The sequence below is a fragment of the Mercenaria mercenaria genome, unplaced genomic scaffold, assembly GCF_021730395.1.
Source record: "Mercenaria mercenaria strain notata unplaced genomic scaffold, MADL_Memer_1 contig_4156, whole genome shotgun sequence".
NCBI lineage: Eukaryota > Metazoa > Mollusca > Bivalvia > Venerida > Veneridae > Mercenaria > Mercenaria mercenaria.
The window spans coordinates 24,820-41,208 of NW_026462364.1; the positions used below are offsets into that span (position 1 = coordinate 24,820).

The 16,389-nt window shown below is 37.2% G+C and overlaps 1 protein-coding gene across 1 annotated transcript in view; it reads right to left on the reverse strand.

Moving 5' to 3' along the window:
• LOC128553663 (uncharacterized) overlaps positions 1–14,703 on the reverse strand; it is a 35,041-nt gene extending 20,338 nt beyond the window's left edge. The window contains exon 1 of the mRNA XM_053534837.1: positions 14,574–14,703. The gene's annotated coding sequence lies outside the window, so the exon portion shown is untranslated. The remainder of the gene's footprint in view (positions 1–14,573) is intronic.
• Between the last annotated feature and the right edge of the window lie 1,686 nt (positions 14,704–16,389).

Genomic DNA, 16,389 nt, shown 5'->3' on the forward strand with positions numbered 1-16,389 from the left:
TGGTTATGTGCTTTGCCAGTTTAGTGCGTGACAGCAAAATGATAATAAAAAAATAATGAAACAGGTTAAAGGATTTTCACCAAACCTAGTTAGAAGCAAAGTCAGATGGTTAAGGCTTTCTTCAGTTGAAGGACTTAGGCCCATTTAGGCCTCTTGTTAACTTTTCGCATAATTCTGACAATTAAAGTAAGGCTCAAAGATATTACATCGCAAATAATATGTCCCGGTCATACCTTTCATACTAATCTTATTGTATATATTCAAATTAGTTTCTGCATGTCGTTCTCAAATATGGTGGCATACATTTCAACTTAATACTGAGTATCATAACAAGAATTCATAGCATTTATTTTGCAACTAAACATTTGCAGTCACAGCACACATGTTTCATATTCGGTACAGTTACATCATGTGATACTTTAATAGTTTTGTGGCATTGATTTTGATTCACACCAACCATTTGTAATAAGTATTGACTACTAAAAATTCTAAGAAACATATATATCTATTTTCTCTCACAAACACAATTGTTATTTATATTTCTCACAGTTTCTTCATGTACGTACTTTTATTTAGTGACTTGGATTTCAGCATTGCATTCCTTGTTTGATATTTGTCCTTGTTTTTTAAGTATTTAATTTTCAATTTTCTCTGTTGTCAAGGGTTGAAAGTTTAACGATAGGATTTTTGCGTCTGGAAATAGGGATATTGTACTGCCAGTTCTTGTTGTCTTACGAATACTGCATTCAGCAAAATTTGCATAGCTAAAAAAAGTGATCAACAAGAAAATTAGTTGGCGCCTTACTGTAACTTTGTAAAGTAAAATATGTTCTGTTTTTGGTTTTTTTCTACTGCTCTTAACTTAGACAATAACTTACTATCACAAATTTGCTTCTCGGAGACATGTTTGCAAATACCGTTGTTATTTTCAGTAGTATTTCGTAAGAGACAGCTTTAGAATGACGAAAATAGTTTCTATCCGAAATACACATCAATACAGGTCTGATGCAAATCTTGCATGTATTTTCCTGCCTATAGCTTGACAATGTTATGTGTTTGTATAAGTAATAAAATGATAAAATAACCTGTATAAGCAATCTCACCTATGCATGTCGTGTAGATAGGCATTTTAAGTATATTTCAAACATGCTACAACTATGCCTATCCGCCATATTTTGTTGTGATCACATGCATGTAACTGTGCATTCTATTGGTTAAAATGGAGTTAGAGCAATTCTGGATTGAGTTAAATGGAGATAGAGCACTCCTTTACAAAGTCTAATGATGATCACATGATGTTAGTTTATGTGTATGATTGGTCAGAATAATTTTAAACATTACAGTGCTTTAAGTCCTGGAGATAGAGTACTTTAATCGTTACTGTTACATTCAAACAGAGGACATGGAGCAAAGTATTACGCAGGATCTTTCTCTATGACGTCAAAAGTTACATTTTCTTGCTCCAGAACGATAGAGCTCGGCGAGACAAACAAAATGATGTAAAAATCTCATTTTTTTTAAAAAATGGAGATAGAGCACTATAAGAATCAGGCGACGAGTTTGCACAACAACTTCCTAGCGTCGTGAACGTGATAGTGTACGCAGAATTCGACAATCAAATTGAAATCAACGGATTGAGAGAAGTCGTCACAGATTATTAAACATGGATGGTCATGCCTATGCCAGACAACTCAGAGAAGATGCTGATAAAGTAAAATACCAGGAACCGATATTTAAAAGAAAACTGATGAATATGCGAGACACCTTAGAGGTCCAATACTAAGGAAAGTGAACATTTTAATTTCATTTAAAAAGCACAGAAACTATTTCATTTTATTGGAAAATGAAAGTTGGTATGTAGAAATTCGAAATAAATCGCAGTATATGTACAATTATTTTTCTATGAAGTATGAAGAAAGTTAAAAAGACCTGGGGGGTCATTCTGTCGATTCATTGAAATTTCAACATAATACACATACATTTCTTTGAGTTCCAAAGACCTTCTGTAAATTTTGACCTGCCAATCTTCATTATTTAGTGTCTTGCAGAAGTCTATGCACTGGCTATGAAAAAAATTGCCAACTCACTTTCCCTTAGTAATGGACCTTTAAACGAATGTGTTGTGGACGAACTTCAAACACTCATCTTCGATGAAGTACATAAGAACTATTATGGATGTATTGTGGATCATCCCAGTCAGTTAAGGCATCAACTGTGTTTGTTCACATCTACAGACGAGTGGGCGGAGTTGTACATTGAAAAAGCTCTCAATCAACTGAATCATTACAATGTCATGGAAAAATGGTATCCAAAACTAGAGCTCATGGACGTGCATGGCAGTGAGAAAGTACAAGCCCTGCATATGTGGATAGATATAAGGGACAAGTTAGCCCGTCATCAATCAGATCCACGGGAAAGCTGGATGAGTATATGGGCAGATCGAGTGAAAGACGCCTGGAATCATGAATACCCATGAACTTCAATACATGTACATCTTGAATAAATCGTTTATATTGAGAACACTCAATGGAGAAGTGTGTCCTAAGGATCATCTACCGAAGCAGAAACTCTTTCATGTGAAAGCTTACATAGTGAACACACATGACTCAGATAAACCTGGAGAACATTGGGTGGCTATTTATTTCAGAGAAAATTCAGCCATCTACTTTGATTCTTATGGATTACCACCCTTAGAGGAAGCTATTCGACCCTTCTTGGACAACAACACCCGAAGCTGGACTAGGAACAACATACGACTTCAAAGTGGAAGCAGTGACATGTGTGGTGTTTACTGCATAACTGCTTTTGACGCTTTAGTCAGAGGATATGATTTAGAGACTATACTGACTATCAAATTTCGTTTAGAGCCACGATATTGGTATCTCAGTGATGTAGGAACGTGGTTTAAACAGTTCTATGGACACTTGTATGCAAAAGCTAGATCACTAGCTAAACCTGAACATTGTCAGTGTTGAACAGCAAATCAATACTTGCTTTAGCTTTGTTTAAATTGTATGTGTTAGACCATGATTATTTGTATCCTTAATGTTCTTTGTTAATACAGTTACTTGTTCAATAAAAAATGTGTACACAAAATATTCTTTGTTATTTTTTCCCTATCTAGGGGTAGTAGTAAAGGTGCCATAACCCCATCCCTAAAAAAAGACCAGTAGTCCTGGTCTTTTTTAAACTTAGCCATGTAGATGTTGGTCCTCCATGTAAGATCAAATCTCATTGGCTAATATATTGATTCTCTATCCGGTCCGCGCGATCCTTATATAAGCAAGTACATTGGTCTACAGTTCATCTACATAAACCATATTGGCTGCGTAGCGATAAGACGTTATTTTTATCGGTGCATTGACCGTACGTATGGTATAGCAAAGTATCGACAAGTGTCATACTTAGCTTCGGTAGGTTCTCGAGTAGGGCAAATAGGCTCGTCCTGTGACTTATTCCTTACAACGGTATGCTCATAGAACCACTCGATTAATTGGCCGTTGTTGGAAATCTGCGTTGGACACCGGACAACTGCCACTTATAAGGTATTTAGGGTCTATTTATCTACGTGAAGGATCAAAATACCTGATCGTAAAGCACTCTAACTAACACTTAAAAATAGGTTAAATTCATAACTTTCACATAAAAATCGTGCGCGTCGCTTTACATTGTTAGGCCGCAGGCGATATAAGGTTAACTGATCGTGTAGGTACAATAGGATTAACTAACACCACTGCACTTTACTGTTAGTGTAGGTAATTTATAAGGTTTATACTGACTTATAGAGAGTCAGTATCTAGGACACAATATAGAAAATTGACGATTTGGCATATAGTGTGCATTTATAAATAAGATAAATAATTAAGCAAACAGTTCATAAGTATAGGTTTATTAAATAAATAAATATGCATATTTACGTATTTCTTTTTCAAGAAACACTTAATAAACAATGGGTAAAAAGGCAGGAAAAAATAAGTCACCAGGGACATCATCACCCGGTACAACCTCTAAGGTTAAAGCAACAGGGACAGCTAGAAAGCTGTTAAGTGCTGATTCTGCACCAGTGGGAGGGTCTACGCCTATAGACTCAATGCAGTCAACGGGCAAAATAACAGGGAAAAAGAGGTCGAGAGAAACATCTCTCAACTCATCTACAGGGAGCCCCGTTAACAAAGTGCAGGCCCTCTCCGATTCCACGGATGGATCTCTGGATATGTCCAGTACAATGTTAAATCCCTTATGCAACGTCACATACCCTGTCCCAAGCCCGGTGGGAGTGGACCAGTCCAACTCGACCGGAAGCCCGGGGAGGCTAATAATAGATAGTACCCCCCCCCCCCTCCACCTCCCTGTCAGCGGATAGCCATCACCCTGGTCAACCGGCCGCAGACAGGGATGGTATGCCAAAATCACCGGTAGTGCTCAAAGCAGCTGACCGGGAAGGTGGTGAACAAAGCAGTAAGCAAGGCCCAGACACTGACACCAGGGCATCACCACCCTGTACAACTGGTAACAGTCAACCAGAAGGATCCGGTAACAATCACCCTGTTTCACCACCAACCCAGGGGAATGACATCATTGATACCCCTCCCATCCCATCACTACCAAGACTCCACCAGATACAACCGGTCACTGATAATGGCGGAGACCCACCCTGTACAACCACCCACAGTGAGGTGCACACGGCAGACATGTCGGTACAGGATGACACCGATATACCCTCAAGCAATCCATGGCACACCAAGGGGCCAAAAAGTTCATCTGGGAAAACAACGGTGGGGGAGGCCCTGAACATGTGTTATGTAGCGATGACGCTGCGTACAGTTGCATGTGCTTTCCCAAAGCAAAAGCTGCATGAAATCTCTTCTGCATTCATAGCCTATGTAGGGGGGGGCTTTCATTAAGGATCCATCCACCGAGGGAGGGTGTCCTACTTTTAGGATACGCAATGACAAGTTGGACCAGGCTAAGTAGTTTACGTTTGATAAATATGATTTCACTCTGGAACCGTTGATATCTGACAAACGTTCCAGTCAAAACACAAATAAAATATCAAAAGGAGTCATACAAGTTAAAGACATAAACTACAATGACAACATAAAGCAGTTTGCCAGCGAAAATAATATCAAAGTTTATCACCGGGGATTCGAAATAATTAATGGAAGGAAGGTTCCGTCGGCAACATTTAGTTCAGAAAATGGACCGTTGAAGGTGAAACTGAATGACGGAACCAATGTACCAGTCTACCCATCGTTGTTATCTCCCCTCCGGTATAATAAATGTCAAAAACACGGGCACTCTGCAAACAAATGCACAGGAAAACCAATATGCCCACACTGTGCGGGCCCACACTCACACTATGAATGTCAATACCGCGATATAAAGAAATGCGCTAACTGCAATGGGCCACATAGCGCTACATAAAAAGGCTGTGTAGTGTACACCAACTACTTGCAAAGCATCCATAACAAAACATAGCAATTAAACATGAATATGAAACCAGAATGAAAGATGCTGGTCTCACATCAACAGAAGCACCGAACCATAAAACACAATCACAGCAACCACAAAACATAAACGAATATATACATAAGTCAAAGGTTAAAGATATCATTATGCAACTAGCAACTAAGATACAAGGTCAAGATATTGATGGCCAAACAACCGAACAAATGGTTGATGAAGCAATATCAAAGGGCGACATCACACCAGAACAACAAGACCAACCACAAGAAACTGTGGCGGGGCAAACACATACCCCACCCACTTACACACAAACTACCAGTGCACCCAGATACCACAATAGGAGGGTATCTGGACCCAGACATTATAATAACGTGAACAGAAACGTAAGGCCACAGGGTGCAATAGGTCGCAGACGCCCTCGGTGGGTCCCACAACCACCCCCCCCCACCACCACCCCAGTGGTATGCCGGATATGGTCCCTTTTAGGTGACATCACTGTTAAGTAAAACGAAAATGTAAAACAATGATCCCCATCTAATTAACTAATTAATAATGTCCGGTGTAGATTCCAAGACGGCAGGTAATCGTAATTTTAATATTATGTCTTGGAACGCCTGGGGGTTTGCAGGGGACAAAAATACAAAGGTCACCGAATTAAACAGCTTCCTTAAGTCATCCACAGATACAATACATGCCGTGTGTATTCAGGAAGCGTTTAGATATGGCAAAAAAATAACACTACCAAAGCTTTATGACTATGAAATTGCCACATATCAAAAACGCACAGATCAAGAAGGAGGCGGTACAATAATATATGTCAAACAGGGCATCAAATTCACAGTCGAAAGATCAATAATTCACAATGAATATGAAATTAACGGCATAACTATATATGGTCACAGCAAAAAACATAACAATTTATAATTGTTATGTAGCATATGAAAAACATTACACCGAAGAACACTATCAAAAAATGTTCTCTAACAAACGAAACCACTCAGTAATTCTGGGAGATTTCAACATTAAAAACCCACTCTGTAATCCCCCGGACGATCCAAGGTGTGACTCGGCCTCTGAGACTATGTTAAATCTATTTTCAGAGAAAAATCTAGTTGTATTAAATGATGGAAATATAACAAGGCTAAGTGATTCACCAAATCAAAAAGACTCAGCAATAGATTTGGCAATAGTTTCTCATACTTTGGCACAATATGCATTCTTTGGAGTTATTAATAATACTTTTGGCAGTAACCATTTTCCAATATTGCTGGGATTAGAATTTTCAATAAAAACAGAGGCGATTCATACCACCCGCAAATATAATATAGGTAAAGCAGACTGGGACCAATATCATGACTTCGCAATCAGGCATTTCCATTATAACACTGAGGGCAAGACAGTGGATGAAAATCACACACAATTTATAAATGATATCTATAGTATTAGTAAAAAGAGTATACCAATGGTCAAAGGCAACAGCAAAAGGAAAAAGGTTATACCCTGGTGGACTGAGGAATGCACAAATGCAGTTAAACAAAGGGAGAATGCTAGGAAAATTATAGTAGAAATAAGAATGATGAAAATCTTCAAAATACAGGTCACTCCGCAATAAGGCTGTAGAGATCATTAAAAAAGCAAAATGCACCAGCCTTGAAAAGTACATAACGCAAATAAATCACAAAACAACATCAAAAGAAGTATGGGACGTTGTCAATAAATTTAGAGGCAAATCATCTAGCTCTATTGGTACACTTCTAAACGACAACGATCCGGTGGTTATGGAAAAAGATAAGGCAAATTTTCTGGTGCAACACTATAAGAAAATCAGCAGTAATGACAATTACAGTGCTGAATGTTTGGCAAATAAACAATATAAAGAGCAAGAATACGATCTCTACAATGAAAATAACACAGCCCCACATGACGATATTGAGTATAATAAACCATTCTCCCTCCTTGAATTAAACATGGCCCTTGATCAATGTAATAGTTAATAGGCAGAAAAATTAAGGTAAAGGTCAATGGCCAATTGTCAGATACAGTGGAACCTGACAATGGCACACCCCAGGGAAGTGTGATTAGTCCGCTGATCTTTAATCTCATCATGAACACTCTAAACACGGCTATAGATACACACAACAAGAATTACCCTCCCGGTGACCGGACCGAACTTGCCCAATTTGTAGATGATGGAGCCACATGGGTAACATCACCAAACCCTCATAGTACATTACTAAAAGGTCAAAAGGTCCTTGAGGTAATAGAAAAATGGAGTAATGAATGGGGATTCACCATCAACCCTAATAAAACACAAGTGCTAATGGTGTGCCGGCAACCATATCTTAAAGTCCTAGCAAAATCGAATAAAGTAACGCCGTAACTTAAATTATGTGGTAAAACCCTTGATAGCACCGACCGCCAAATTCTTAGGAATGTATTTTGATCAATATTTAACGTGGCACCATCATATAAATAATCTAGTAAATAGGTGTGAAAAAGATATTAACCTCTTAAGACTAATATCAGGAACAAACTGGGGAGCTAATAAGAAAACTGAACTCCTGTTATATAACTCCTTAATTATGAGCAAAATTAATTATGGTAGCACAGCATATGCGTCAGCCTGCAAATCACAATTAAAAAAGCTAGATGTAATACAAAGTAAGGCCCTAAGTGTAGTCATTGGAGCATATAAAACAACTAATAAAATGGCAGTACTAGTAGAAACGGCCCAGCTACCATTAGATCTAACAAGAGAGGTCAATATGCTCAAATATTGGGCCAGATCAAGCCGCCTAGGTGAAAATCTGCCCATAAATAATACAATCAAAGCACTGAAAGACTGCCCAAGTACCATCGAAAGGGTTAGAAACGGTCACACTGGTAGGAAAGAGCTTAGAACACAACCGTACACTCGAGAGGTTAATAGGTTACTAGATAAATATCAATTAGACGAAGTAAATGTACAAGAGCCGGTGTTTTCATATAATGCTGGGATCAAGGTCATAATCCCCGACTTAAGCCTTAAATGCTTCATTAATAAAACAGAAGATACCACCCAAGCCAAAAATATAACAGAAATGCATATAATGGAGCATTATAGGTCACATCATCATATTTATACAGTTGGAAGCTAAAATCCCAGCGAAAATAAAGCGGGCGCGGCCTTTGTTGTCTTTGACCCCTATGGCAAAGAAATTTGCTCGTCGGCCCTTAAACTAGACCCTAGGGTCTCCATATTCACGTGTTAGGCAATAGCCATCCAAAATGCACTGAAATGGATACCCGAAAACATGCCCAGTACCATAGCTATATTTACAGATAGTTTGTCTGTGCTACAATCAATAAGCACAGGAAGGTCACAATCAAGATCTGATATAATAGTTGACATTATTCATAAAATCATCCATCTCAATAAAATAGGTATACATATTTCCCTAATATGTGTCCCGAGTCATGTAGGCATTATGGGAAACGAAAGGGTCGATCAATTAGCAAAGCAAGGGTCCGAAAATGGAATCCCAAAAGAGGTCAAATTAGCAGTATCTGACGTTAATAGCATAATAAAGGCCAAATCAAGGGAGTTTTTTAGACAAAGATGGCTACAACAAGACACAATGCGCTGCGCCCTCTCAGAACATATCCCCAGTAAAATGCAAATTTATAGCACAAACACCGGCCATGATAAGATCATTACCAGATTAAGGCTGTGGCGGAACGGTCTGGGCTGGGAGATCTATTCAGATAAACATCTATGCCCACACTGTCCAGAATACGAAACATTCAACCATGTATTCTTTGACATACACAAAGAGTGTACACGAAATGCAGAACACAGATTAGAACTTGAATGTGGACTCCTGAAACTCGGGTTGGTCTGTATTGACAAAAAAACCTCCTCTTCCCTCCAAAGGAAGTCGAGCAGCAGGTCTACAGCCTCCTAATACATTTCATCACCAAAATAGGTTACTTGAACAGAATATAATCAAAACATAAACATTACATAGGTGGGGCCTGACCAAGCAACTAATTTTATAACTTTGGCATTAATTTAATATCACAAAGTACCAGGGGGTTTGAATCTCTATATGCACCCCGTCTGGGGGTACCATGTAAGGCTTATCGGCACTGGTGCGGTCAATAGAGATAATATAATCTCAGGGGAAACGTGTATACACATATTAAAATCATAAACTTTGATCAAAAGAGTTGGCGTCAATAACCAGGGGGGTTGAGCTTGTATATGCGCCCCGTCTGGGGGTACCATGTAAGGCTTAACGGCACTGGTGCGGTCAATACAAGCGATATATCCTCAGGGTGAAAGGCGCTATCTAATAAAGTTTGTATGGTCGGGCCGCAACTGTGAATAGCAATTAAAAAATAACATAGTATCAGGAGCTGATTGTCTATGAACATACTAAAGAAAAGCCCGAAAGAGGTTTAATTATTATAAATTTTATTTGTTTACCGACTTTAAATTTTAGTTATAGTTAAATGTACATATATAATGTTTATTCACAATGTTTTATTTTACATAATAAAAAGGCCAAAAACTTTATTACCATTTTAAAAAATACTTTTAAAAACAAAAACTTTTAGATTTAAACATATACACAATTTTAAGCCATATCAAGGCTAATTTTAGACTATAATTTTAAAAACCAGGGGGCATATCCTTGCACATCCTTTATATTTTCGGTAAGGATGGTCACTTGTTTTTATCCAATTACTTTTAATATAATTTTAAAATAAAATTTTAAAACCCTTTTGGCATAATAAAAACCAGGAACAAAAGTCTTTGTGTTTTCGTTTTTCGGCAAAGGCCGATTCTGATTTTACCAATTTTACCAATTTTATCAAACTTTTATCAAATTTTACCAATCTTAACAAAATTTTAAACAATTTAAATATATGTTTTAAGACAGAGATAATAAAATCATGAAAAAAAATTATCAAATTGTATTCAATTTAATTAAAGTTAGGCCAGCAGTCTATATATATGAAGTAGGGACCTATGGTGGCATAAACAACACCCGGTTCGAGAAAGCATGTAATAGAAAGACGCCACCATAGGAAAATCCAGTAGTGATGATAATCCGGAAACATACAGATGGCGACACACAATGGTAAACAAACAACAGGTAAACTTTAAGTAAAAATTCCTACGCGTAATTTAGGTGTCGGGTACACAGGATTTGCGTGTAAAACATTTATTAATCCATAGTTTATCTTCAAATTCTCAGAATCGCTAAAGAACACATATAGCTATAATGCTAGAGCATTTTAGTAAGATAGTATAATAAAAATAGAAACGGTCGAATTTTGATAAAACCAACCGCAAAATTTCATACAGCGCGATCGTAAATATCTTTTCTATACAATAGGTAAAGTAATTAATATCGATATAATCATTAGATTTAGACTTTGGGCTATAAAGTGCAAACACAGATATGAAAAACATTAAAAAATGGCAAAATGACAGCATTTTAAAAACATAGAGTAAAGTACATTGAATATAGAATAAGCATATTTATCGATAAGACACATTTATGCAGTAGGCGTGGCGTGTAATCTATAAATAACCTGTGTACTGGCAACAATCGGACTTATATAAATGTTTTGTAATAGATGTGTTTTTAAAGTTTTAAAAAGTTTATGGTAAATAAAGCAGTAGAGTATAGATGTAGTCCATGGTCAGTGGCAGTTTTTCTTAGGCGTTTCAGGAGTGTAAGCAAGGTAATCGCGGCTCTTACCCTGGATGACCAAATTTAATAAATTTAAATATGTATCTCATAATCTATTTATTTTTTGGCAAGTTAGACATAATTTAGTGGGGTATAACATTTCAAAACATTACAATAACAACAAATACTCCAGCCAAGACCCAGACATGTTCAAAAACTAACACCCAAGCCTTGAATTAAGGCCCCCGTTTAATTATATCATATGAATCTAATTCTTTGGAAACAATCCAGACTTCGACCTGTATCTGGCAACGGGTCTCAAAATTCAAATCTCGCTGGGCCTACGATTGATTAGCTTGACTGGAAACAGTCATAACTACGCAGCGCAGCGTAAACAAATAAAAATGAATAAAACAAAACAAAACAAAACTACAGTTCATCATTCGTTCACAATAGAGTCCAATGCCGAGCAAATAGAAGAGCTACAACAACTTGAAGCAGAGCTGCTGTTCTTCAGAACAGTATCCTCAATACACTTAGGAGGGAAGAAGAGAGGTGGGTGGACACCCAGCGAAGAACGAATGAGACATTCAGGATCATCCGATCCTTAAGAAATAGAGAACAGTGGAGACGGGCAGAAAGACAGAGAATGGAGGAGCGATACATGGGTCGGCGCTACGTTAGGGTGGTCAGGGTTCACAAGCTTGTCTACAAAGTTCGGACAAGATGGTTATAGAAAGTTTGTCCGGTACCGATTTAAAAAATATGTATGAGACTGTGCCCGTACTTTGAAAGAAGTGAAGTTTTAAAGAACCTGACTCAATTTTTGAAATATATACCCTTAGTAGCCTATAAAAGATCGTACTGAGTATAACTAGAAACCTATGTAAATGGCTTACTTATACTTCAAACATTTAAAGAAGTAAGTGGGAGGATGTGTAGTGAAAACGTATCATAAATGCAGCTGATATTTTTGAAGATATATCCCTACAGTAGATGTTTAAAACTTGTAAGGAGCATTACTTGTGTAGTATAAGAGACGCTCTTAATTATAAAACACATTGAGGACAAATGAAAAGGCACAAATCGCAACCATATATTATTAAAATCTGTGTTGCATTTTATTCAGTTTTAAAGTTTATTCAACTGAATAATGTCGATTGGAATATGCTGAAAATGGTGAATTGTAAAACTTTTTTTGTCTGCCTCAGTGTTAAAGCGGTCATTCTTTACTTTCACTTATCATTTTGATTTCACATACATATTTTTTTCCTTTCATCATTTACGACTTTGTTTGAAAATTTGGAATTTCTTCCTCATTTTGGTCAGGCATATATGTAAGGTGTATTTAATAACAAGAACTGTTAATACACTTATGCGCTTTATTTTTGAAAATCCGTTTATTTAACACTCACTATTTTATGAGAAAATCATGATCAATCATGATAAACTCGCCATAAAAATCATGTGATTGAAACATATTTATGTGTTTGATAGATGGTATTTAATCATTTTTCACGAGCTCGGGTCTGGATCAGAACAGCTAGACCCCACGTAAATTCTTTTGTTCAAAGAGGTCTTTCAGAAAAATATAGACCTCTTTCTAACAAAGGAAGAGGTATGTAAAATTATCATTTAGTCCATGGTCACATTGTTGTAGAGTATAAAATCCTATAGGAATCAAGTAATTAAATCCGATTTAATCTTACGCTATTGCCCCACAAGTCTCAAGATACTACAGTAAAATCTAGTTCACAGAGAGATAAATATTTTCTTTCTTTTATAATTGATGATTACATATTTTAAAGGCGTATTAAATAGCTAAATTATATGTAATCATATTTCAGAAGACGTTAAACTACATTCTTAAAAACAATCAGATCAAGATTTCAGTGGTTTTAGATTTGTTAAGATATATCAACTGTCACGCTAAGATTTCAATATTTGTTTTACGAATCAATATGTTAGTACAATGTCTACACAATGCTAATGTTAAAGTCTCGTATAAAACTTCTAAAAAAAAGACTTTTTGGGTTCGCTAAAGCTTGATATATGTTATTTCAATGTATATGTTAACATTGGGACATGAAAATATGTTCCTTACAAACCATGTTTGTTTACATAGATCAAAGAAGGGCTAAAATAGGGACATTTTAAATTGTTCCTTCTATATGCATGGAGGGATTTTGATGAAACTTGGCACAGTTGTTCACCATCATTAGACGGAGTGTCATGCGCAAGAACGAAGTCACACTTAGAGATCAAAGGTCAAATTCAAGAATGACTTTGTCCGGAGCATATCTTCTTCATACATATGGAACCGCAGATGTATCACCACCAAGACAAAGCTCAGCGTTTATAGAGCTGTTGTGCTGACGTCACTTCTGTATGCAAGTGAGACCTGGACAGTGTACCGGAGACATACAAAGAAGTTGAATCACTTCCACACCTTCTGTCTACGCAAAATCATGGGCATAAAATGGCAAGACAAAATACCTGACATTGAAGTGCTGGATCATGCCAACATGTACAGCATTGACACCATTTTGCGTCAAGGACAACTCCGTTGGGCAGGTCACATAAGGAGAATACCAGACTCACGGATTCGAAAACAGCTCTTCTATAACGAACTGCAGAATGGCTCACGTATGAAGGGTGGACAACGAAAGCGCTTTAAAGACTCTCTCAAGTCGTTCATCAAACTGTTTCAAATAAGTCCAGACAATTGGGAGGAGCTTGCTGAGAACAAATCCTTATGGCGCTCAAAAATCAAGCAGGGAGCCAGAGCATATGAAAACCACCGTGTCAGTCACGCTAAACAGAAAAGGCATCAACGAAAATCTAGAGTAGCATCAGTCACTGTACCAAATGGCTCATCTTGTATAGAGTGCGGTCGCGTGTTCCATGCACAAATAGGATTGGTCAGCCACCTACGCACACACAACAACAAACAAAGACAACATGCTTCACAGAGATGAGATGGCCATCTTCGCAATCGAAGGACGAACTATTAAGGCAAGATATGCTCCTAACAAAGTCATTCTTGAATTTGACCTTTGACCTCTAAGTGTGACCTTGGCCTTAGACCTAGGGACCTGGTTCTTGCGCAGGACACTCCGTCTCATGATGGTAAACAACTGTGCCAAGTTTCATTAAAATCCCTCCATGCATGTAGAAGATATGCTCCGGAAAATGTCTGTGGACGCCGCCCGCCCGCCCGCGCGCACGCCCGCCCATCCGCCGCCAGGGTGTTCCCAAAATACGTCCCGTTTTTCAAACGGGCGTATAAAACCTTGTCTTACCACACATTTTGAGTACACGAAAACATTTACATATAGATCTGAGATCTATCTATATAACTGTAGCTAAAATAAATTACATTATTATATTAAGATTCAGGTGCATATTATACAGTACTGATACCTTTTTAGTAATATTCCATGTATGTATGTTTTAAATAACATAAGCTAACCACTGTTTAGCGTTTAAATTTCCATTAGTCTGCATTTAAGTGGATCGTATCGTCTATATATCAAAGAGCCTCCAGCGGACCTGACCCATGATGACATATACTTCTATAAATAGATTATGGGGAAATCTATTTTCGGGCGCGTTCGGCATACATACTCGATCTTACTCGAGTCACCCTGTGTATTACTCGAGTATAACTCATGTAACCCGTGCGATAGTAGTTGTGTCACCCGAATTCTGCTCACCTCCTGAAGCTGGGAAAGGCGGGTGACCGTAACCGAATGCACTTTAAACATGGCGTCGTTGGTAGCCTGGTAAAATGTTGGATGCAATTACTATCAAGGCTTTATCTCAATAACCACAGATGATATTGAATTGAAACTTAAACAAGCCTTTCTACTCATTAGACCTCCCAAAATAATCAAGTTAGGAAACTCTTGATCGAATCTAATGTAAATTATGGGTCTCATTTATAGACATATCGCTTTGAATCCTATTTGTACTTTTTAAGGTCATTAACTAACCACAGATGATCAAGTCCCATTACTCTATATATATTTTGACAAAATTATGCCCCTTTTGGACTTAGAAAATGCAGTTTTGAGTTTTACATGCAAGTTAGTATATCCAAACTAATGCAGATGGAAAAATGGACTCTTTCGCACCTGTGTGGCAATGGTTACCGTCCAGAGTGATTATTATGCCCAGTGTCCTATAAATCTGTCTTGGGGCTATATTCATAGACAATACTCCAACACCTCTCATTGAGTACACTCAAATAAATTGCCTAACGGTCACGTCTTTACTCAGGAAAGATTCCATTTGTATTCATAAATGTGAGTGACAGTCGAGTCAACTCCCAAGTGTGAGTGACTGTTGAGGGAGGTCCTGGGGACCCTTGAATGTTTCTCAATAATGTAAGTTTAGATGATAAATTTACAATATTTAATTAATTTGAAGGTAAGATAACAGTGTCATGTTAAAGCGGAAGTTCATATTGGTGTAATGTATTTTGGAACAATATAGTATGTTCTTTTTTAATACATGTTGTTGAGGACGACGAAAACGCAAAAAAGACCCGACAAATTAAAAGACTGTTTAATTAATAAAAACGGTTGAAAAAGACATAGGAAATCAAATATACATCTACGAAACCTAGCCTAACGGGGCTCATCAGTCACTTGTAGAAACACACGACGTAGTAACTAAGAAACACTGATGAAAATAAACTCAATCTGAAAGTTCAAAGTAAAAGTTACAAGTCTGTTCTAAATAAAACTTTTAAGAATTGTATGGCTTCAAACGCTGAAAAACTTAAAAATCTCAAAGCGGATTCACCTAGAAAATTTTGGAAGATACTTAAGGGAAAGAAGGGTAGCAATGTAAATGCTGAAATAAATGAATTGCACAATTACTTTAAAAATTTAAATTATGATCATCAAGCAGGAAATACAAATGATACTGAATTTCTAAATCCCGAAACTAATGAGATGCTAAACCTTCCCATCAACATGGATGCAATTGAAATTGCTATTAAACATTTAAAAAACAAAAAGGCTTGTGGAGATGATACTATCCTAAATGAACACATAAAGTATGCACTCCCAAAAATTAAAGAAATACTGCTTACATTTTTTAATATTATTTTAATAGGGGAATGGTACCAAAGTCTTGGTCTGATTAATCCAATATTCAAAAACAAAGGAGACCCTACAGATCCAGCAAATTACCGCCCAATCACTCTTCTGAGCTGCCTAGGGAAACTTTT